Source organism: Pelobates fuscus, chromosome 9, assembly GCF_036172605.1.
Source record: "Pelobates fuscus isolate aPelFus1 chromosome 9, aPelFus1.pri, whole genome shotgun sequence".
Classification (NCBI taxonomy): Eukaryota; Metazoa; Chordata; class Amphibia; order Anura; family Pelobatidae; genus Pelobates; species Pelobates fuscus.
Window position 1 is genome coordinate 155,760,129 of NC_086325.1, and position 22,103 is coordinate 155,782,231.

A 22,103-nucleotide genomic window follows, 5' to 3' on the forward strand; every position below is an offset into this window, starting at 1 on the left:
ACATAACTGTCTGGAAGAATTTTACCAAGTTGGCTATTTTAGCTCCCAATGAATTCCTAGCTATTCACTATTTCAGTTAAATACCCCGGTTAGTTTTTGCTATTTAATCATTTTATAATTATCTGCCGAGCTATGTGTTGCTCGCCTACCTGCCACTTACAGGATTAAATAAACTCAGGATTTATAACTCCTCCCATGCATATAATAAATAATGACAGTAAATACAAACAGAATTAATTAAAAAAAAAATTATGTTATCCCAATACCACACTGGTTTTATTTATTTTTTTAGCAAGCGAAAGCTACTGCAGACCCTCTTGGTGAATCTGACTGCTGGGTGTCATTCCATTGTATAATGTGCTGTGGTTTTGGTTTCAATCCAGCTGCTACCTCAAAGAAGAGGTGTTGCAGCAGCTTAGTTACAAAGTGACTGTGGCTATTTAGAGTTTGAAGCAGAGGTTGCCACCTCCCCCTATCTGCCCAGTGAGTGTGATGGAGCATTGGGGTCCATGAGATTAGAGGCCAGTGCCCACCCTCTTCCTGGCACATGCCACACACACACAGACTTCACATGCAGAGTTTTAAAGTAACCATGCAACAGTGGCAACTGGTATCACATCAGCAGTAGCAGCAGGATATGAATTCATGCCTATATATGGATTAAATGTAGTGATTATAAAAAAAGGCAATGCTTCTTTACACTTTTAATTTCACAAGAAAGGTTCATCTAATTCTGTTTATTATAAAGGATTCTGGACCCTGTGCCCCTCCTCCCCTCCTCTCAGGGACCACAAAGACTGCTTATTCTGCATGCACTGTCCCTTTAAAGATTAGTGCATGCAATAACTGTGCAGGATGCAATGTATCCAGATTATTCCTCTCCTTATCTCACATAATCCATGCCCCATGTTACAGTGTGGCTGTGACTGGCTGTGCAATTATAAAAAAAAAAAAGCAGAGATTCACCCTCCTCCTGTCCATGAAGGTGGGTGAGGGATGCAAATACACCATGGAGAAACAATGGAGGGTTTAGCAAAGGGCACCTACCTGATGATCTACCTCTGTGCAGAGAGACTGGGATCCTGCAGATGTAGCAAAGCAGAGACAGTACTGAGGCTTCAGCTCACTGTGCTCAAAGCAATAAAATTAGAGCCACCACCCACTGATTCACCAGTTTACTACAGTGCGCCTCTGCTGGTGGCACAGGGGTACTGCACTCTGGGGAGTGGCAGCTGTCGTTTTGCTACATTTTAGTTCCAAAGGAAGTCTGGAGTTGGAACTATAATTATTTATATAGCGCCAACATATTCCGCAGCGCAGAGTTGAGAAATTATGGGTGTGGTTTCACATGGTCTTAGAGAGTGGGTAAAATACTTTTCTGGTATTAATTATCGGGCTGCTAGTAGCCTGGGTTGGACAAGAATAAACAGATGTGGCATAACCAACTGCAATTGGCAAAAAAAAAGAATGAGTCACCACCAGGGATTTCCACTGACAATTTCTGGGGGGGGGGGGGGGTCAAAGCCACAATTAAATGAAAGGGAATGCAAAGTGGGGTGCAACTGGCACATGCCCACTTTTGCCTTACTTTGGTGCCTCTTAACTGAATTAAACCTTAACATCCCAAGAGGTTCTGTGACAGTCTTACTAAAAATGAAATCTGTATGTGTAAGTTTATGGGTTACATATATATTAACCCCTTAAGGACTGATGACGGTTCAGGACCATCATCGGTAACATCTCTTGATACCCGGTGACGGTCCTGAACCATCATCACGGAAAACGAGCACCCGCTTCCGCCGAAATCCCGCTGTTACTATCTGCCAGGCATGCCAGGCAGATAGTAACATCTAATTATGCCGTGTGAGCGACACGCGGTCGCTCACAATTGGCTGCTGTCAAAATGGGTGATACAAACACTCACTTTGACAGTGATCTCTGCCCCTCTCTCCTCTGTAGCGTTTTGTGAGGGAGAGAGAAGGAGATCAGTGCGTGATAGTTTGTAGCCAGTTTCTTCAGGTGTTGCCAAAGTGCCAGAACCTGTGAAAAAGTTAAATAAAAATAATTTTTAACCTCTTCCCTGCCAACTCCTGTTACAGCAGTGCATTTGTACTGTCTGTATTTTTTTTTTTTTTTCTTTTTTTTGCCCTTAAGGTTTTTTTTTTTTTGTGTGAAAAAGCTGTGTTTTAGTTTGTTTTTTTATAAGCGGCAAATTTGAGTCAGTCAGTTTCCTTCCCCCAAATCTCCATTAGATTCTTTTTGGGGGAGTTAGTTTGGGGATTGCCGCTAAATGACGTTTTAGTCTGTTTTAGTCGATTAAAATAAATAATAAATAAATAAATATAAACTTACAAATAAATTGTGTGTTAGTAATTTGCTAGTTTTGTGACAGGTAGTGTGTTGGTGAAACATGCAGCGCTTGTACAGTTTGGAGGGGGCATATGCCTTCTTGGTGTCAGACTCTGACGCCTCTGACACTGCGTACGCTTTTGACCCAGGTCAGTTTTCTGACACGTCTAGTGACACGTCATCTGTGTGTGAGCCGACTGCAAAAAGAAGCTGTGCTTCCCCTGCTACGCCAAATGCGGAGGAGGAGTGGGTACCTCCACAGTTAGCTGAGCCCAACATCCCCCCTTTTAGTGCCAACGCAGGCATTAATGTCAATGAGCATGACTTCCCCCATTGCAATATATGGAGCTATTTTTAGGCGATACCATCTGGTAGGAGATTGTTTCCCAGACTAATTTATATGCTACCCGATTTATTAATACCAATCCAGGTAGCTATACAGTCAGGGAGCATGGCTGGCATCCCAAAGTTGTCCCTGAACTTAAAAAATTCTGGGCTCTTACAATGCTCATGGGGATTATAAAGAAGCCATCAATTCGCTCTTAGTGGAGTACCAACCCTATCTGTTGTAGACCAGTGTGCTCCCAAACCATGTCTAGAGCAAGATATGAGTTGCTGCTGAGATATTTACTTTTTAATGACAATACCCTCTGTCACCCCAGAGATCACCCCCAATATGATAGGCTCAGGGCCGGTGCCAGGATTTTTGCCGCCCTAGGCAGAAGAAACATTTGCCGCCCCCCCCCCCTATGTGACATCACAATGCCCCACCCATATGATCTGCCATATGAACTAACGCCAGTGCTGCACACTGTGTATACATTAAAAAGTCTGCAGGCACAGGCTATAGACACCGGAACCACTTCATTAAGCTGCAGTGGTTCTGGGGACTATAGTGTCCCTTTAATGTGAGGTTAAAGGACCACTCTAGTGCCAGGAAAGCATACTCGTTTTCCTGGCACTAGAGTGCCCTGAGGGTGCCCCCACCCTCAGGGACCCCCTCCCGCCCGGCTCTGGAAAGGGGAAAGGGGTAAAAACTTACCTTTTTCCAGCGCTGGGCGGAGAGCTCTCCTCCTCCTCTCCGCCTCCGATCCTCCCCGTCGGCTGAATGCGCACGCGCGGCAAGAGCTGCGCGCGCATTCAGCCGGTCACATAGGAAAGCATTCATAATGCTTTCCTATGGACGCTTGCGTGCTCTCACTGTGATTTTCACAGTGAGAATCACGCAAGCGCCTCTAGCGACTGTCAGTGAGACAGCCACTAGAGGATTAGGGGGAAGGCTTAACTAATTGATAAACATAGCAGTTTCTCTGAAACTGCTATGTTTATAAAACAATTAGTTAACCCTAGCTGGACCTGGCACCCAGACCACTTCATTAAGCTGAAGTGGTCTGGGTGCCTAGAGTGGTCCTTTAATTATAGATTAGTGTCACTAATAACATACTAGATTGCCTACTTACAACCAGATGAAGATGGTGATGGGCACTGGCTGCATTTTGGCTCCACTGGTCTGGTGTAGAACCGGATCTCTGGAGGCTGTTTGTAACTGCGGTCACAAAATTCAATGTTCTGGGAGAACAAGAAGCAGCTCCATTTTTTGAGGCCCCTTACACAGCTCAAGGTCTGGGCCCCCAGGGCCTGACGGTGAGTATGCCCATAAGGCCCACCCATAAGTCCACCTATATGTTCCACCCATTAAATTCGCTCACAGGGAGTGCAGTGTGCAGGGGATGTGTTATGTGTTATTGTAGAGGATCTAATGTGTGTGCTTATGGAATGTAGTGTATAGACATACCAGTTTGTGTAGGTGATGCAGTGTGTTTGTGTGTAGTGGAAGCAGTGTGTGTTTGTGGTTGTCTGTAAGGGATCCATTGTGTGAATCTGTGTTTGTATACATAAGGGATGCAAGGTGTGTGTCTGTAAGTGTGTGCATTGAGTGTGTGTAAGAAATGCATTGTTTATGTGTGTATGTAAGAGAAGCAGTGTGTGTGTGTGTTTGCATGTGTATGTAAGGGATGCATTGTGTGTTTCTGTGTATGTATAGGGATGCATTGTGTGTGTGCGTGTAGTGTGAAAGAGCTCTCCCTTCTGTCCCTTAGAGCTCTCCCCTGCCCCTTAGTGGTCTCTCCTCTCCCCCCACCCTCCCCTGGGGGTCTCTTCTCACACCCACCCACCCTCCCTGTGTTTTCCTCACCTCCCCTTCTCCTCATTTCCACTTCTCCTCACCCCCTCTCCTGTGTTCTTCTCACCTCCCCCTGTGTCTTCTCACCTCCCCCCGTGTTCTCCTCACCTCCCCTTCTCCTCACCCCCTCTCCCTGTGTTCTTCTCACTCCCCCCTCCCTGTGTTCTTCTCACTCCCCCCTCCCGGTGTTCTTCTCACCTCCCCCTCTCCTCACCCCCCCTCCCTGTGTTCTTCTCACTCCCCCCTCCCTGTGTTCTTCTCACCTCCCCCTCTCCTTACCCCCCTCCCTGTGTTCTTATTACTCCCCCTCCCCTCTTCTTCTTACTCCCCCTCCCCCTCCCCCTTTCTTCTTACTCCCCTCTCCCCCCTTTCTTCTTACTCCCTCCTCCCCCTCTTCTTCTTCTTATTCCCCCCTCCCCTCTTCTTCTTACTCCCCCCTCCCCTCTTCTTCTTACGCCCCCCTCCACTTGTCTTCTTCTTACTCCCCCTCCCCCTTTCTTCTTACTCCCCCCTTTCTTCTTACTCCCCCCTTTCTTCTTACTCCCCCCTTTCTTCTTACTCCCCCCTCCCCTCTTCTTCTTACTCCCCCCCACCCCTCTTCTTCTTACTCCCCCACCCCTCTTCTTACTCCTCCTCCCCCTTCTTACCCCCCTTCACTTGTCTTCTTCTTACTCCCCCCCCCACTTGTCTTCTTCTTACTCCCCCACCTTCCCTCTTCTTCTTACCCCTCTCCCCTCGTTCTTCTTACCCCCCTCCCTTCCCCTCCCCCAGTTCTTCTTACCCCCCCTCCCCCAGTTCTCCTCCTAACCTCACCTCCCCTGTAGCGTGGCCGAGCTCCTCTCCGGTCCGCGGTACAGGAGTTTCAGTTTCCTGTACCTGGCTGGACTGACAGGAAGTGCACACTCGGTGTGCACTTCCTGTCAGTCCGGCCGGGTCGTGGACCGGAGAGGAGCTCGGCCACGCTACAGGGAAGGGAGGTGAGGCATTGCGGCAGCCGCCTGAGCGGTCTTTTTAGAGCGCTCAGGCGGCTACAGCATTTAAAGGGCCGGCGATGGCGGCGCATGGTGCCCCCTCCTATATGGCGCCCTAGGCGGCTGCCTAGTTCGCCTTATAGGGATCGCCGGCCCTGGATAGGCTTCATAAAATACATCCACTGGACCATCAACAGCACAAATTTTCAGAAGTTTATACTCCCCAACAAAATATATCAACTGATTAATCCTTAATGAAATATAAAGGGAGATTAGGATTCAAACAATACATCCCCTCAAAGCGCTCTAGATATGGCATAAAATTGGACAAACTGTGCTAGAGCGAAAGTGGCTATACGTTTGCCTTTCGTGTATATGAGGGGAAATATGGTCGATTGGACCCTCCTGGCTGTCCTGACTCTCTGGGGACAAGTGGGAAACTTGTTTGGGACCTACTGATCCCCTTGTTCAATAAAGGTTTATGTGGACAATTTTTATAGCATTGTCCGTTTGTTTAAAACTCTTTATGGTTTGCAGGCACTGGCCTGCGGCACTGTGAGAAAAAATTCCAAAGATTTCCCCAGACCTCTCATAGAGGCCAAATAAAATAAAGGTGAATTTAAAGCTCTGCGCAAAGCTGACGTGCTTGCAATAAAATTTAAGGACAGGAAGGATGTTAACATGCTAACCACCATCCCAGACGAAAGCAGGTCAGACGTCACTGTCCGAGGCAGAGTACAGGCCAAACCTGTTTGCATCAGGGCTTATAACAGGCACGTGGGGGTGTAGATTTGGCTGATCAGCTGATGCAGCCATACCTTATTTTAAGAAAACCAAAAGCCTGGTATAAAAAGGTGGATATCTATCTGATGCAAGTAGCAACCCACAATTCATTTTTACTTTTTAAAAACATGAATCCTGGAAAAAACACTTTTCTCCAATTTCAGCCCAAGCTGGTTTCCACAATAATTTATGGAGATGGTCAAGTTGCAACAACGGTGCCAGAGGAATCCAGAATTGGTGCTACACATTTTATTTTTAAGATAACGCCAACTGCAAAATAAACAAATCCCCAGAAATGTTGCCGGGTCTGTTATAAAAAAGGGAAAAGGACAGACATCCCCTTTCACTGGCCCGATTGCCCTTCAAAACCTGGACTGTGTATTGGACATGTTTTAAGCTCTACCACACAGAACATACCTTTTTGCAATACTTATTCCCTTATGATTTGTATGGGAACAGTAAACGAGAGAGAAATTACTGCTTAAATTACTGCTTAAAACAGCTCTGGTCTTTAACGTACAACATGGCCAAAACACCTGAAGGGGTTAAAGTAGGAGACATTTGCACTCTGGATGCGAAATTGCAATTACCCGGAATTTAGATATTATAATGCAGAAAAAATGAGATATCGCTCAAGGATTTCATTTTATAAGGAAAGACTTCTTCAATTAATCTGAAAAGTTGAATAAAATTTACATTTAATTTTTAAAGAGATCCTTAAATCCTTGAGTGCTATCCTATATATAAATATATATTTATAGTAAATACATTGTTAAACACAGAAATCCCACATTTGCAGCGATGTTACTATCACAAAGGATTCTGGGTGGATATATGCAAATTAACAAAGAATCACCTTTTTGCCTCATTCCATTTTAAACATGGATTCCTTTGTAGTTTATGTTTGCTGTATACAACAGCTTTGAAGTTTGTGTTTGCTGTATACAACAGGGAGACACTCATGGACAGCTGTTTCATTGTTAATGCAACTCATCAGCATGAGGTTGATTATTGGCTTGCTAGTGAGGCTTGGCGTTAGAGCCGTGGATGAGAAACCAATAAATTTATGGCGGGGGAAAAAGTGATTGAAAACACATCCCTTCTGAAGTCAGTGGGTATAAATATGAAACCAGGGGGCTGCACTCACCTGAACATACATAAATAGGGTGCTGCTGGAGTCCAATTTATACAATACACAAGATCCAGCTCACTCATCTATCCACTAAGCAGCAACTTGTTGACAGATGTTATTAGTTTTATTTAAAAACACCTAATCTAGGCAAAAATAATGGGGGTCTAGTTACATTATATAATCATACATTGCATAAGCCTGCCACAACGTCAATGTACCCCATCTTTTGATATTGACGTTGTGGTAGGCTTATGGAACGTATGATCATATAATGTAACTAAACCCCCATTATTTTTGCCAATACTGGATTGGGGAACATTATAAACAGTGTACACAACAAGGGGTGTGTAGACCTGTAAAATGGCAGCATATTTTTTATCTATTAAATGTCTTTACAGAACTATCATTGGACCTAATGGATCGCACACTATGCCTACCTTTACTGTCATGGGTCCCCCCACTATATCTAGCAGCTGACAGGACACATTGAATTGAATGTATCCTTTGGCTTTCTCAGAAGTTAACTTTGCTGGATGATATGGTAAAAGAAAGATTCTATTCATATTCCGTCCATATTCTGTTATGCCAGTGAATTCTGATTTTCTGCTCATAAAACCAAGTTATAAGCCTCATACATAGATATTGTGCGCAAATGAATTCCAAATAGACGTTCTACTATACATATTAGCTTTGTGAAGTTCACAGGACCATGTTTTTTGCTTTTTTTAAAACTGTTTTGTGTTTTATCACGCACATTTGTCATAGTAGTTATAGTGCAAGGAGTTTTCGGGTTGAGTTTCTACAATATTTGCCAACATGTGTTCAATCTCCTTCGGCACCCAAAGCTCTCCTTCTCCGCTACCACCAAGATGACAGAGAAGCTATTCACTCCAAACGTAGACGGTAATAATTTTGTAGGGGGTGTAGAGCTAAGTCACCATCCAAATTTGGGTAATGCAGAATGGATACTTCCCCATTATCTCAGTGATGGCTGAGCGGCAGGGCATTGGGTAGCAGATATTAGAGGGACAATATGCAAAAACAGTGGGGGGGGAAGGAACTGCACATAAAGACTCCTTACACAATAACCACTGCAATTATATGTTGTTGTTATGGTGCTTTGGGTCTCATTTAAAACTTTTTGTCCAACCCTGTGTATATGTATGTAGTGAAAAACCTGCTGGATTGCATTTCTAAAGAATTTTCACTGAATGTATTTTCTCTTGCTTAAAATGTTTTATTTTTTTGTTTGTTTTTGAAGAAAAGTGATTTATAGAGAATTCTGGATTACAGCAATAAACAAGTATTAATTTCCATATTGAGAAAAAAATATATAATTTGTTTGTTTGTGCGTGGTGTCCAAATAAAAATCACTATAGTTTCTGGAAAAGCTATGTATTCATTGTTCTAACATGCTGTCTCTAGGGAAAGTACTACATATACACTAAAAAAACAAAACAACATACGGTAATATAAAAAAAAAAAAAAGAGGAACAATGACTGTGACAACTCCAACCTCCTGTTATTTCTGGTTCTAGTTTCTTAAACATTGTGATTCATCTTGATAAACAATTCAATCTATGCTTTGTTTTAACGGTTACTTCACATGGAATATACTTCCTGGATTTATCCCTGTCTGCAGGTATTTTCCTGTGAAACTTTTAGAAATATGAATTTAATAAAATAAATCCTAAAAAGGTTTGATGACATTTATTAAGGTGACCCTGTCATGGCAAGAAAACTTCAAAGGAAAACTAGTTTTAGGAATACAAAGTTGTATTCCTAACACTAGAGTGGCATCTGTACCACCTTCCCTGTTGCTTACCCCCCGCCCTCGTTGGCGCTGGTTCGCGCACCGCCTCCTAAAACATAATCCGATGGGGGGGATCCAGGGCCAGATTGAGAGTCCAGTGGGCCTGGTGCTGACACTTATGATGGGGCCTAATTACAGAATCTTATCGACCAAAAACACTAAAACAGTCCTACCTCTCAAGCGTCATGTATCTGATGGAGTTGGTGTTGGAGGGAAACTCAAAGGATGCAGCTATAAGAAAACATACTCTATGCTAATCTCTTTATCTAATTTATGCATTAATCTTTCAAGTAAATCCATATGCCCTAACAGCAGTGTCCAGTGAAGCAGGAAGTCAATGGGCAGGGTAAAAGAGTGGGCCCCTGACGCAAAGCACGTGACCAGAACTGCAAAAAGGGCGAATATGCCCAAAAAGGGGGCATGTCTGTCCAACGAATTGGAAGGCCAGCCTGGCATCAGTGTCCCTATGTATCACAGTGTCAGTGCCCCCATGTCGCTCAGTCCCCTAGTCTTCCAGTGTCTGTGTCCCCATTACTCCCAATGTCCCCATGTCTCAGTGTGTCCACTGACACTAGGATACTAGGAGACACTCAGAGACATGGGGACACTGAGAGACCCAGGGACACTGAGAGACCCAGGGACACTGAGACGCTTGGGTACACTGGGAGACATGGGGGCCCTGAGACACTTGGGGACACTGGGAGACATGGGGGCACTTGTGGATACAGACATGGAGACACTGTGAGACATGGGGACACAGACATTTGGGGACACTGGGAGAAATGGGGTCCTAGACACTAGGGACACAGAGACATGGGGACACAGACACTGGGAGACATGGGGACACAGACATTTGGGAAAACTAAGACACTAAGGACACAGAGACATGGGAACACAGACACTGGGAGACTAGGGGACACTGGGAGACATGAGGACACAGACACTAGAGACACTGGCTGGGAGGCACGGGGACACAGACACTTATGGTCACTGGGAGACATGGGGGCACTTATGGACATAGGCATGGGGACACAATAGGGACACAGAGACATGGGGACATGGACACTAGGGACACTGGCTGGGAGACATAGGGACACTGAGAGACATGGGGACACTGAGACACTGGCTGGGAGACATGTGGACACTGCTCCCAGTGGGGACACAGACACTAGAGACACTGGCTGGGAGGCATGGGGACACAGACACTTGGGGACACTGGGAGACATGGGGGCACTTATGCACATAGACATGGGGACACTGAGACATTTGGGGACACTGGGGACACAGACATGGGGACACAGACACAGGAAGACATGGGGACACTGGCTGGGAGACATAGGGACACTGAGACACTGGCTGGGAGACACGTGGACACATTATGTATATAATATGTGATGTGAAGATGGCTGTATATAATATGTGATGTGAAGATGGCTGTATATAATATGTGATGTGAAGATGGCTGTATATAATATGTGATGTGAAGATGGATGTATATAATATGTGATGTGAAGATGGCTGTATATAATATGTGATGTGAAGATGGCTGTATATAATATGTGATGTGAAGATGGCTGTATATAATATGTGATGTGAAGATGGCTGTATATAATATGTGATGTGAAGATGTCTGTATATAATATGTGATGTGAAGATGGCTGTATATAATATGTGATGTGAAGATGGATGTGTATAATATGTGATGGGAAGATGGCTGTATATAATATGTGATGTGAAGATGGCTGTATATAATATGTGATGTGAAGATGGCTGTATATAATATGTGATGTGAAGATGAATGTATATAATATGTGATGTGAAGATGGCTGTATATAATATGTGATGTGAAGATGGCTGTATATAATATGTGATGTGAAGATGGATGTATATAATATGTGATGTGAAGATGGCTGTATATAATATGTGATGTGAAGATGGCTGTATATAATATGTGATGTGAAGATGAATGTATATAATATGTGATGTGAAGATGGCTGTATATAATATGTGATGTGAAGATGGATGTATATAATATGTGATGTGAAGATGGATGTATATAATATGTGATGTGAAGATGGCTGTATATAATATGTGATGTGAAGATGGCTGTATATAATATGTGATGTGAAGATGGCTGTATATAATATGTGATGTGAAGATGGCTGTATATAATATGTGATGTGAAGATGGATGTATATAATATGTGATGTGAAGATGGCTGTATATAATATGTGATGTGAAGATGGCTGTATATAATATGTGATGTGAAGATGGATGTATATAATATGTGATGTGAAGATGGCTGTATATAATATGTGATGTGAAGATGGATGTATATAATATGTGATGTGAAGATGGCTGTATATAATATGTGATGTGAAGATGGCTGTATATAATATGTGATGTGAAGATGGCTGTATATAATATGTGATGTGAAGATGGCTGTATATAATATGTGATGTGAAGATGGATGTATATAATATGTGATGTGAAGATGGATGTATATGATATGTGATGTGAAGATGGCTGTATATAATATGTGATGTGAAGATGGATGTATATAATATGTGATGTGAAGATGGCTGTATATAATATGTGATGTGAAGATGGCTGTATATAATATGTGATGGGAAGATGGATGTATATAATATGTGATGTGAAGATGGATGTATATAATATGTGATGTGAAGATGGATGTATATAATATGTGATGTGAAGATGGCTGTATATAATATGTGATGTGAAGATGGCTGTATATAATATGTGATGTGAAGATGGATGTATATAATATGTGATGTGAAGATGGATGTATATAATATGTGATGTGAAGATGGATGTATGTAATATGTGATGTGAAGATGGCTGTATATAATATGTGATGTGAAGATGGCTGTATATAATATGTGATGTGAAGATGGATGTATATAATATGTGATGTGAAGATGGATGTATATGATATGTGATGTGAAGATGGCTGTATATAATATGTGATGTGAAGATGGATGTATATAATATGTGATGTGAAGATGGCTGTATATAATATGTGATGTGAAGATGGCTGTATATAATATGTGATGTGAAGATGGATGTATATAATATGTGATGTGAAGATGGATGTATATAATATGTGATGTGAAGATGGATGTATATAATATGTGATGTGAAGATGGATGTATATAATATGTGATGTGAAGATGGCTGTATATAATATGTGATGTGAAGATTGCTGTATATAATATGTGATGTGAAGATGGCTGTATATAATATGTGATGTGAAGATAGCTGTATATAATATGTGATGTGAAGATGGCTGTATATAATATGTGATGTGAAGATGGCTGTATATAATATGTGATGTGAAGATGGATGTATATAATATGTGATGTGAAGATGGCTGTATATAATATGTGATGTGAAGATGGCTGTATATGATATGTGATGTGAAGATGGATGTATATAATATGTGATGTGAAGATGGCTGTATTAAATATGTGATGTGAAGATGGATGTATATAATATGTGATGTGAAGATGGATGTATATAATATGTGATGTGAAGATGGCTGTATATGATATGTGATGTGAAGATGGCTGTATATAATATGTGATGTGAAGATGGCTGTATATAATATGTGATGTGAAGATGGATGTATATAATATGTGATGTGAAGATGGATGTATATAATATGTGATGTGAAGATGGATGTATATGATATGTGATGTGAAGATGGATGTATATAATATGTGATGTGAAGATGGCTGTATATAATATGTGATGTGAAGATGGATGTATATGATATGTGATGTGAAGATGGATGTATATAATATGTGATGTGAAGATGGCTGTATATAATATGTGATGTGAAGATGTCTGTATATAATATGTGATGTGAAGATGGATGTATATAATATGTGATGTGAAGATGGATGTATATAATATGTGATGTGAAGATGGCTGTATATAATATGTGATGTGAAGATGGCTGTATATAATATGTGATGTGAAGATGGATGTATATAATATGTGATGTGAAGATGGATGTATATAATATGTGATGTGAAGATGGATGTATATAATATGTGATGTGAAGATGGCTGTATATAATATGTGATGTGAAGATGGATGTATATAATATGTGATGTGAAGATGGCTGTATATAATATGTGATGTGAAGATGGATGCATATAATATGTGATGTGAAGATGGATGTATATAATATGTGATGTGAAGATGGCTGTATATAATATGTGATGTGAAGATGGCTGTATATAATATGTGATGTGAAGATGGATGTATATAATATGTGATGTGAAGATGGCTGTATATAATATGTGATGTGAAGATGGATGTATATAATATGTGATGTGAAGATGGATGTATATAATATGTGATGTGAAGATGGCTGTATATAATATGTGATGTGAAGATGGATGTATATAATATGTGATGTGAAGATGGATGTATATAATATGTGATGTGAAGATGGCTGTATATAATATGTGATGTGAAGATGGATGTATATAATATGTGATGTGAAGATGGATGTATATAATATGTGATGTGAAGATAGCTGTATATAATATGTGATGTGAAGATGGATGTATATAATATGTGATGTGAAGATGGCTGTATATAATATGTGATGTGAAGATGGATGTGTATAATATGTGATGTGAAGATGGCTGTATATAATATGTGATGTGAAGATGGCTGTATATAATATGTGATGTGAAGATGGATGTATATAATATGTGATGTGAAGATGGCTGTATATAATATGTGATGTGAAGATGGATGTATATAATATGTGATGTGAAGATGGATGTATATAATGTGTGATGTGAAGATGGCTGTATATAATATGTAATGTGAAGATGGCTGTATATAATATGTGATGTGAAGATGGCTGTATATAATATGTGATGTGAAGATGGATGTATATAATATGTGATGTGAAGATGGCTGTATATAATATATGATGTGAAGATGGCTGTATATAATATGTGATGTGAAGATGGATGTATATAATATGTGATGTGAAGATGGCTGTATATGATATGTGATGTGAAGATGGCTGTATATAATATGTTATGTGAAGAAGGATGTATATAATATGTGATGTGAAGATGGATGTATATAATATGTGATGTGAAGATGGCTTTATTATGTGTTATTTCATAATAGTTTTATGGCTGCAAAATGTAGTTGCTAACGGACACCAGAAGCCCACATTAAAAGTATTTATTTAGGCCCAATCACGTAAGTTTCAGCTCGAGGCCAGTGAAGCCCCTATTCCAGCACTGGTCATCGCCCCTTTCTGGCCATATGTTGCTTTGCGTCCATCTCTTGGTTTAAAAACACACAATCTCTGGGGGACATGCAGTTGGAGACGTGCAGTGCTGCTTTCGACTTTCTTCAAATGCTGACTAAACCCGCTGTCCTAATGTTCTAATATCCCACTTATACCCCCTCCCCCCCCCGACTAGAAGCCGAGGGAGGCGATTGCATTCCTGTGATTCATGCCAAGCTTGCGTTAGCTGCATGCATGAGTTCCACATTATCCTGTTGCAGGCCTAGTCACGAGGCCCTTCTGCGTAGTTATATTTAGCACAAATCTTACTAAAGTGAGAATTGTTGAGAATTCAAACCGAATACAAAATTAAGGCCAAAGTAGGCGAACTGGAACCATAGTTTATTTAGATCATATTTTCCAATTTGTCTACTTTGGCCTTAAATTTTAAATTCACTTTGAATTCAAGAATTTCCAACATTTCTCACTCTAGTAAGTAACCCTGCAGGTTTCTCTCCTGCATATATTCTGCATGAGTGTTCGTGCAAAATCTTCGTGGAACTACCGCAAGTGCAAAGGGTCCTAATTATTTTTTTTAATATATACTGTATATATGTACTCTTAGCTTGCACTTCAAATGCTAAACCAGCATGTTTTTGACAATAAACACACTTCAGCTGGGGAATTAAATATTTGCCATTATTTTGGGGATGTTTACCTTAAAAAAAGACTTTAGAGTCTGTGTATATATAATCATTCAAGACCTCTTCTGCTTATAGAACTATTCGTATTCTTCGTTTATGACACAGATGTTTATCAAATGGACACATCTGGGACAGTAATTGTTTTCTCACTGTTTACAGCCGATTACTATTACTATAATTTTTGTTTCTTAACTTTCTTTTTGTCAATACCACCTCTCTGCCACCTTCGAATCCTTGTTGACACTCCCAATTTTTACTCACTCCCTTCTCTACATTCATACCGCGCGTACATTCATGTCGATTGGTATATGTGCGTGCATTTACGTGCATTTTTCAAACATCCATTGCAAGCGCAGTAAAGTGCCATTTGCAGGAAAACCGAAGAAATTCTGTAGGTGAATTGAATCTCAGGCTGTGCATACATAACCAAATCCATATATATATATATATATATATATATATATATATATATATTAAAGGGACACTATAGTCACCAAATAAACTTAATGATGCATACTGAAAGTGCCATCTGAGTGCATGCCCTTCCTGCCATCCTGCCCGCACAGCTAAATGCAAATTAAAATCATTTATATTGAATTCTGGTACACAGCGTAAATAAAACATTAGCTCTATGAAATGTATTGCTTTTTTATAAAGCACAACCCATACCTAACTTATAGCTAGTTACCCGATTGTGCAAAAATAACAAAGTGCTTAAAAAGGGACACTATAGTCACCAGAACAACTACAGTTTATTAAATTTGTTCTGGTGAGTAGAATCATTACATTCAGGCTTTTTGTAGTGTTTACATTACAGCCTAGTGATAACTTCACTGGCCACTCCTCAGATGGCTGTTAGAGATCCTTCCTGGGTCATGGTTGCCTAAAATGCATCCGTACATTCAGCATCTCCTCCCTCTGCATGCAGACACTTAACTTTCCTCGTAGAGATTCATTGATTCAATTCATCTCTATGAGGATATGCTGATTGGCCAGGGCTGTGTTTGAATCATGCTGGCTCTGCCCCTGATCTGCCTCTTAGTCTCAGCCAATCCTATGGGGGAATCATTGTGATTGGATTAGGCTACCACTTCTGATGATGTCAGCACACTGCTTGTTTTACTGAGTCTAACAGCATGCAGACTTACACCTTCAAGCTTGAATGCAGTAAGATTTTTACTATATTTATGGAGGCATGAGGGGCCCAGGTGGGCTAGATGGTAGTTTTAACACTATAGAGTCAGAAATACATGTGTTCCTAACCCTATAGTGATTCTTTAACAAAAACCTGAGAGGTTAAAACCTAAAACAAGCAAAGTACAATTAATAGCTTTATATTTTGGAAGATACCACTTAGAATGTGCTGTTACTTCCAAATGACACTGCCTCATTCACTCACCTTCAGCAAATCCTATTAAAGTAGTGAGCAGCGTTGCAGAGGTAAGTATAAAATACACTTACTTTAGAGAACTTCCCTGATCAAGGTGACATCATGTTAAAAAGAAGGAAAAAAAAGTCACAACTTGCCGGGAAAAAAAGTTACAGAAAGAAAAGGTAATGTTTCAATTTAAATACCATAATAGGTAGATCCCCAGATGCTTCGTCATTCTAAAGACATTCTCAAAGCATGCAAAGCATCATCGGAGTTGTAGTTCTACAACATCTGGAGATCAACCTTTTGGGCACCCCTGCCCTAAACAAACTATTTAAAAAAACACAACTTCACATTGATGCCCCCCATGAAGCTCTGGGCAGCGAAATGAACGCACACGTGACAATTCTCTTTAAACGTTTTGTTTTGGGTTTGAGAAAAGACTGCTTTATATACAATAGAGCAGTGTGGGCTCCTGACGTCTGGAATGGCCAGAAATATTTTTCCTTGAATGTATTCTTGGCATCAACAATCTACCAGTTTTCCCTGAGCAATAATCTCAGTTCCCTGAGACGAGAGACTTTTATTACTCATCTGGTCTGACTGTGCTTTATTATAGATAAAACAGAAACCGTTCTGAGTATTCGCGCTGCCCTCCTTTCCAATTGGACGTCACGGTGAGATTCAGATATTTAACCAGAAACAGACGTTCTCTGACTGTAAAATTAACAGACGGTGTTGCTGAAGTTTTGCATCCGAGGAAACAGCAAGCCCGGAAACCAGCTGTATGGGAATAATAATCTACTCCCTTCCCAAAAAATATCCTGACTGCATTGTCATTTGTCACTTGTGCTGTAAACTGGCATTTAATGACTAATTGGATGTAATGACAAGGACTGACAACCCGTTAGAGTTAGAGCCATGTATATTTCTCATTAAACCTTTGCTTTTGATTTATTATTATTTTTTTTTTTTTTAAAGATGCAAAAGTATAAAAAAAAAATTAAAAATAATACATTCACAGATCAGTCACTATTCTGTAAATGTTTTGAAATTTGATCAAGGAAATGCAAACTTTACGACAAAATAAGCAAACTCGCCGATTTTTTCCGACTTGTCTATTTTGTCAAGGCATCACATGGCGTAAAATGCAAATCACTGTGACTCCCACAATGCATTGCACATATCTCCCCCCCTCAACCAACATTTTAAATTGACTTAGTTTTAAGGGTGTGGACAGGGGGAGGGATTGCTCTGAGAAACGTGACTAACTAATAACAATAACAGACAGCAGCTAAAATTTAGTTTAAAACAAGTACGCAGTCTGATTTCTAAACACATTTATTGTAGTTTAAAGACACATTACTGGGAGTATTGTTGCTGTGGAGCTCTGTGATACACTCAGACACATTACTGGGAGTATTATTGCTGTGGAGCTCTGTTATACACTCAGATACATTACTGGGAGTATTATTGCTGTGGAGCTCTGTTATACACACAGACACATTACTGGGAGTATTATTACTGTGGAGCTCTGTTATACACTCAGACACATTACTGGGAGTATTATTGCTGTGGAGCTCTGTTATACACACAGACACATTACTGGGAGTATTATTGCTGTGGAGCTCTGTTATACACACAGACACATTACTGGGAGTATTATTACTGTGGAGCTCTGTTATACACTCAGACACATTACTGGGAGTATTATTGCTGTGGAGCTCTGTTATACACACAGACACATTACTGGGAGTATTATTACTGTGGAGCTCTGTTATACACTCAGACACATTACTGGGAGTATTATTGCTGTGGAGCTCTGTTATACACTCAGACACATTACTGGGAGTATTATTGCTGTGGAGCTCTGTTATACACTGACACATTACTGGGAGTATTATTGCTGTAGAGGGACACATTATGCGATGGTGGTAGTGGTATTGCTGTAGAAGGACACATTATGCAATGGTGGTAGGGATAGCACATGGCATAATATGTTACGGTCCCCTGCACCCCCACGAAAGCAGAGCCTTCAATAGAATTTAGTGGATTGAGGGAAAGATGAACTGATATTCACAATGATCAGGAAAATGTTAGTTCCTCTTTAACTATGTGTTTGCAGAAGGAAGTGATTTAATAGAGGTGAGTCAGTCTTTTTTCACCCCCTCCTAGTGAAAGCCAGGGATATGTTTAAAGGGACAGTGTAGGCACTATAACCATGTTATCTCACTGAATTGCGTATAGTGCAAGGTCGCTGTCTTGGTGTCATCATTGATTCTGAAAACTTGTCGATTCCACCTCTCAAAAATTGCCCGCGTCCACCCCTTCCTTACACAACATGCTGCCAAGGAGATCTCCCAATTGGTCACCCCAGAAGCTGTACTGCTTCACTGCAGTGTGCAATGAATGCTGCCGTCAGGCGGATTTTTCTCTCCTGTTGCTCCTCACACACCTCGCCCCTCTGTCGATCCTTACACCAGTTTTCTGTATCCTATGGGAGTCAATTAAAAAGAGTCAGACACCTTGTTTTGGGAAAACTCACAGCTTTAATAATGTAATAAAGATAAACATATAACATTTTAATTGTCAACATACTTAAACATTACATATCAACCCCAATTCCTTTAACAATTCTACCCCAGACAATGATAATTGATACAACATTAAAACATATAACTAACATATAAAACATAAACCATTGCCACAGAGGGCATGATTCTGCAGGTTTCACAATGTTGGGGTATACCGAGATACATCCTACACACCAGGCTACCAACGAGCTCGAACCTACCAATACCATTCCAAACCTAACTGTTAGCAAACTAAAACTATTCTACATATGAACGACCTACACCCCAACTTTTCTATCTATCCCCCGCTGCCCTGACCAAACGGGAGCTAAAACAAAGGGAGGGAGGGTGGGACAACAACAGGTAAGTGAGGATTAATTAAGATGGCCCCTAATCATTTCTTCACCTCAGTAAATGCCATTGCAGTGCTTACTGTGGGAAGGGGTGTAGAGGAGGTAAGGAAAATATGCACAATACCTCTAAGGCACTTCTGCGTTCAGAGCGATAGAGCCCCGTGACGCTCAAGGCATGATAATACGAACTGAGTTATCTGCAAAAGATGCAATTTTATGTATCTACAGTTCCAGGTAGTTGTTATGGTGCTAAAAGGTTATGGGCGCCATTTAACTATTTACTGTCAATTATATTAGAGTTTTTATTTTACTGAAAATCGCAACATTCCAACGCCCATAGCCTTTCTTCATGCGCAGTGATAATGTTGAAATTACATTCACGCATTATGACGTGTGGCTCCGTCCAACCTTGGATATCAGTGATAGGTTGAGAGGATTGGGCAAAACTGCCCACCACACTCTGAGCCTGTCATTGCTGCCCATGGTTGGACAGAGTAACACTTTATAACCTGGAAGTTAAAAAAAATCACCAATATTCCAGTTTGCCTTCTCTGGCCTTTAAGGCACAGTTTAGTCACCTTGAGGCACCATAACAGCCTAATCTAAATTAAATTGCTATGGTGCCAGAAGGTCCCTGGTGCACTCTTATCCATAGGCGTGCGCAGCCTATTGCATTAGGGTGTGCACCCTAAAGCACAAGCACACGCGGCGTGTGTATATATATATATATATATATATATATATATACACACATATACACACACACACACACACACACACAGCTGTGTGTGTGCTGTGTGAGGGTGCTGTTAGTGTGATGTGTGTGTGAGGGTGCTGGTAGTGAACTATGTGGGTGGGGGTGTTTGTGTGTGCGTGCTTGTGAGGGTGCTGTGAATGTACTGTGTGTCAGGGTGCTGTTTGTGTGTGTGTGTGCACTTGTGAGGGTGCTGTAAATGTACTGTGTGTGAGGGTGCTGGTAGTGTACTGTGTGTGTGTTTGCTAGGGTTCTGTTTGTGTTTGTGATGGTACTGTTAGTGTGCTGTGTGAGTGTGAGGGTGCTGTGTGTTTGTGAGGGTTCTGTGTGTGTGGGTGCTGTATGTGTGTGTGGGTGCTGTATGTGTGTGTGGGTGCTGTGTATGTGTGTTGGTGCTGTGTATGTGTGTGGGTGATGTGTATGTGCGTGGGTGCTGTGTATGTCTGTGGGTGCTGTATGTGTGTAGGTGCTGTGTATGCCTGTGGGTGCTGAATGTGTGTTGGTGCTGTGTATGTCTGTGGGTGCTGAATGTGTGTGGGTGCTGTATGTGTGTGGGTGCTGTATGTGTGTGGGTGCTGTGTATGTGTGTGGGTGCTGTGTATGCTGTGTATGTGTGTGTGTGCTGTGTATGTGTGTGTGTGCTGTGTATGTGTGTGTGTGCTGTGTATGTATGTGGGTGCTGTGTATGTGTGTGGGTGCTGTGTATGTGTGTGGGTGATTGTGGGGGGTGGAGGTGGGGGTACATTACTTAATATCCCCCCTCCCTTCTTACTTTATGTAGGGAGGGCGGATCCTTCCTTGCTGCCTTCCCTGGTGGTCCAGTGGAGGTGGGGGCAGATCAGTTATCCCCCCTCCCTTCTTACCTTATGCCTGGGAGGGGGGATCCTGCTGCTGCCATCCCTGGTGGTCCAGTGGAGAGTGAACTCTAGCCCCGCAGGGCTAGAGTTCACTCACGCGAGATCTAAGCGTTGCCGCGGCAACGCTCAGATCTCGCGAGAGGAAACCGGCTGTCATGCCTTAATTACGGTATTCCCTTACTTCCTGGTTCCACGGAGCCTAGCCACACCTCTTTATGACACGGTCTGCCTATTTAATCTGACCGCACCAGCTGATCGACGCTGGATTATTAAACTACGTTCCGTACCTACCAACCGGTACAACTTCGTTGTGAAAGCCTCTGCTACCAGACCGGACTGAAAGACTCTGCAAAGTTCCCTTCACCTCTCCTCATCCACGACTAAAGCTTAAATACTCTTCATCCGCCTCTGAGGAGATCTCGGGAACCAGTGTTCTATGTGCCGGAAGCTAAGTAAAACCAATGTGATAAGCGTTGCATCTAAAAGCTGTTATTACCTGTCTCCAAAGTCCTTCGGTAAAACCAACCCCGTTACAGCTAACTTCAACTCATACTTCATATCAGTTATCTGCATCAGTCTTGCTTCAGTTAAAGTTATGGAACAGCTATTGTAACTACTTATCACCTAAACCGTTAATTCTACTAAGAGACTTTATTTGATTCAGTATCTGCAATTTACTATCGTTTACTCCTTAAAGCTACAGTGCCTATAATTGTGGACTTCAGTTATCGTTTACTCCTTAAAGCTACAGTGCCTATAATTGTGGACTTCAGTTATCGTTTACTACTTAAAGCTACAGTGCCTATAATTGTGGACTTCAGTTATCGTTTACTACTTAAAGCTACAGTGCCTATAATTGTGGACTTTAGTTATCGTTTATTACTTAAAGCTACAGTACCTGTAAATTGGAATTAAAGTCAATACCTTTTACTTTTTATAATAAATATTCAAACTATAAGAAATCTGCAGT

At 41.3% G+C, this 22,103-nt stretch overlaps 1 protein-coding gene across 2 annotated transcripts in view; it reads right to left on the reverse strand.

The window, feature by feature from the left end:
* Positions 1 to 1,156, reverse strand: part of GSN (gelsolin) — a 39,916-nt gene extending 38,760 nt beyond the window's left edge. Inside the window, exon 1 of one of the 2 annotated variants that reach the window (XM_063432823.1) lies at positions 1,048 to 1,156. The gene's annotated coding sequence lies outside the window, so the exon portion shown is untranslated. The remainder of the gene's footprint in view (positions 1 to 1,047) is intronic. The other variant, XM_063432821.1, reaches the window with a different exon arrangement.
* Between the last annotated feature and the right edge of the window lie 20,947 nt (positions 1,157 to 22,103).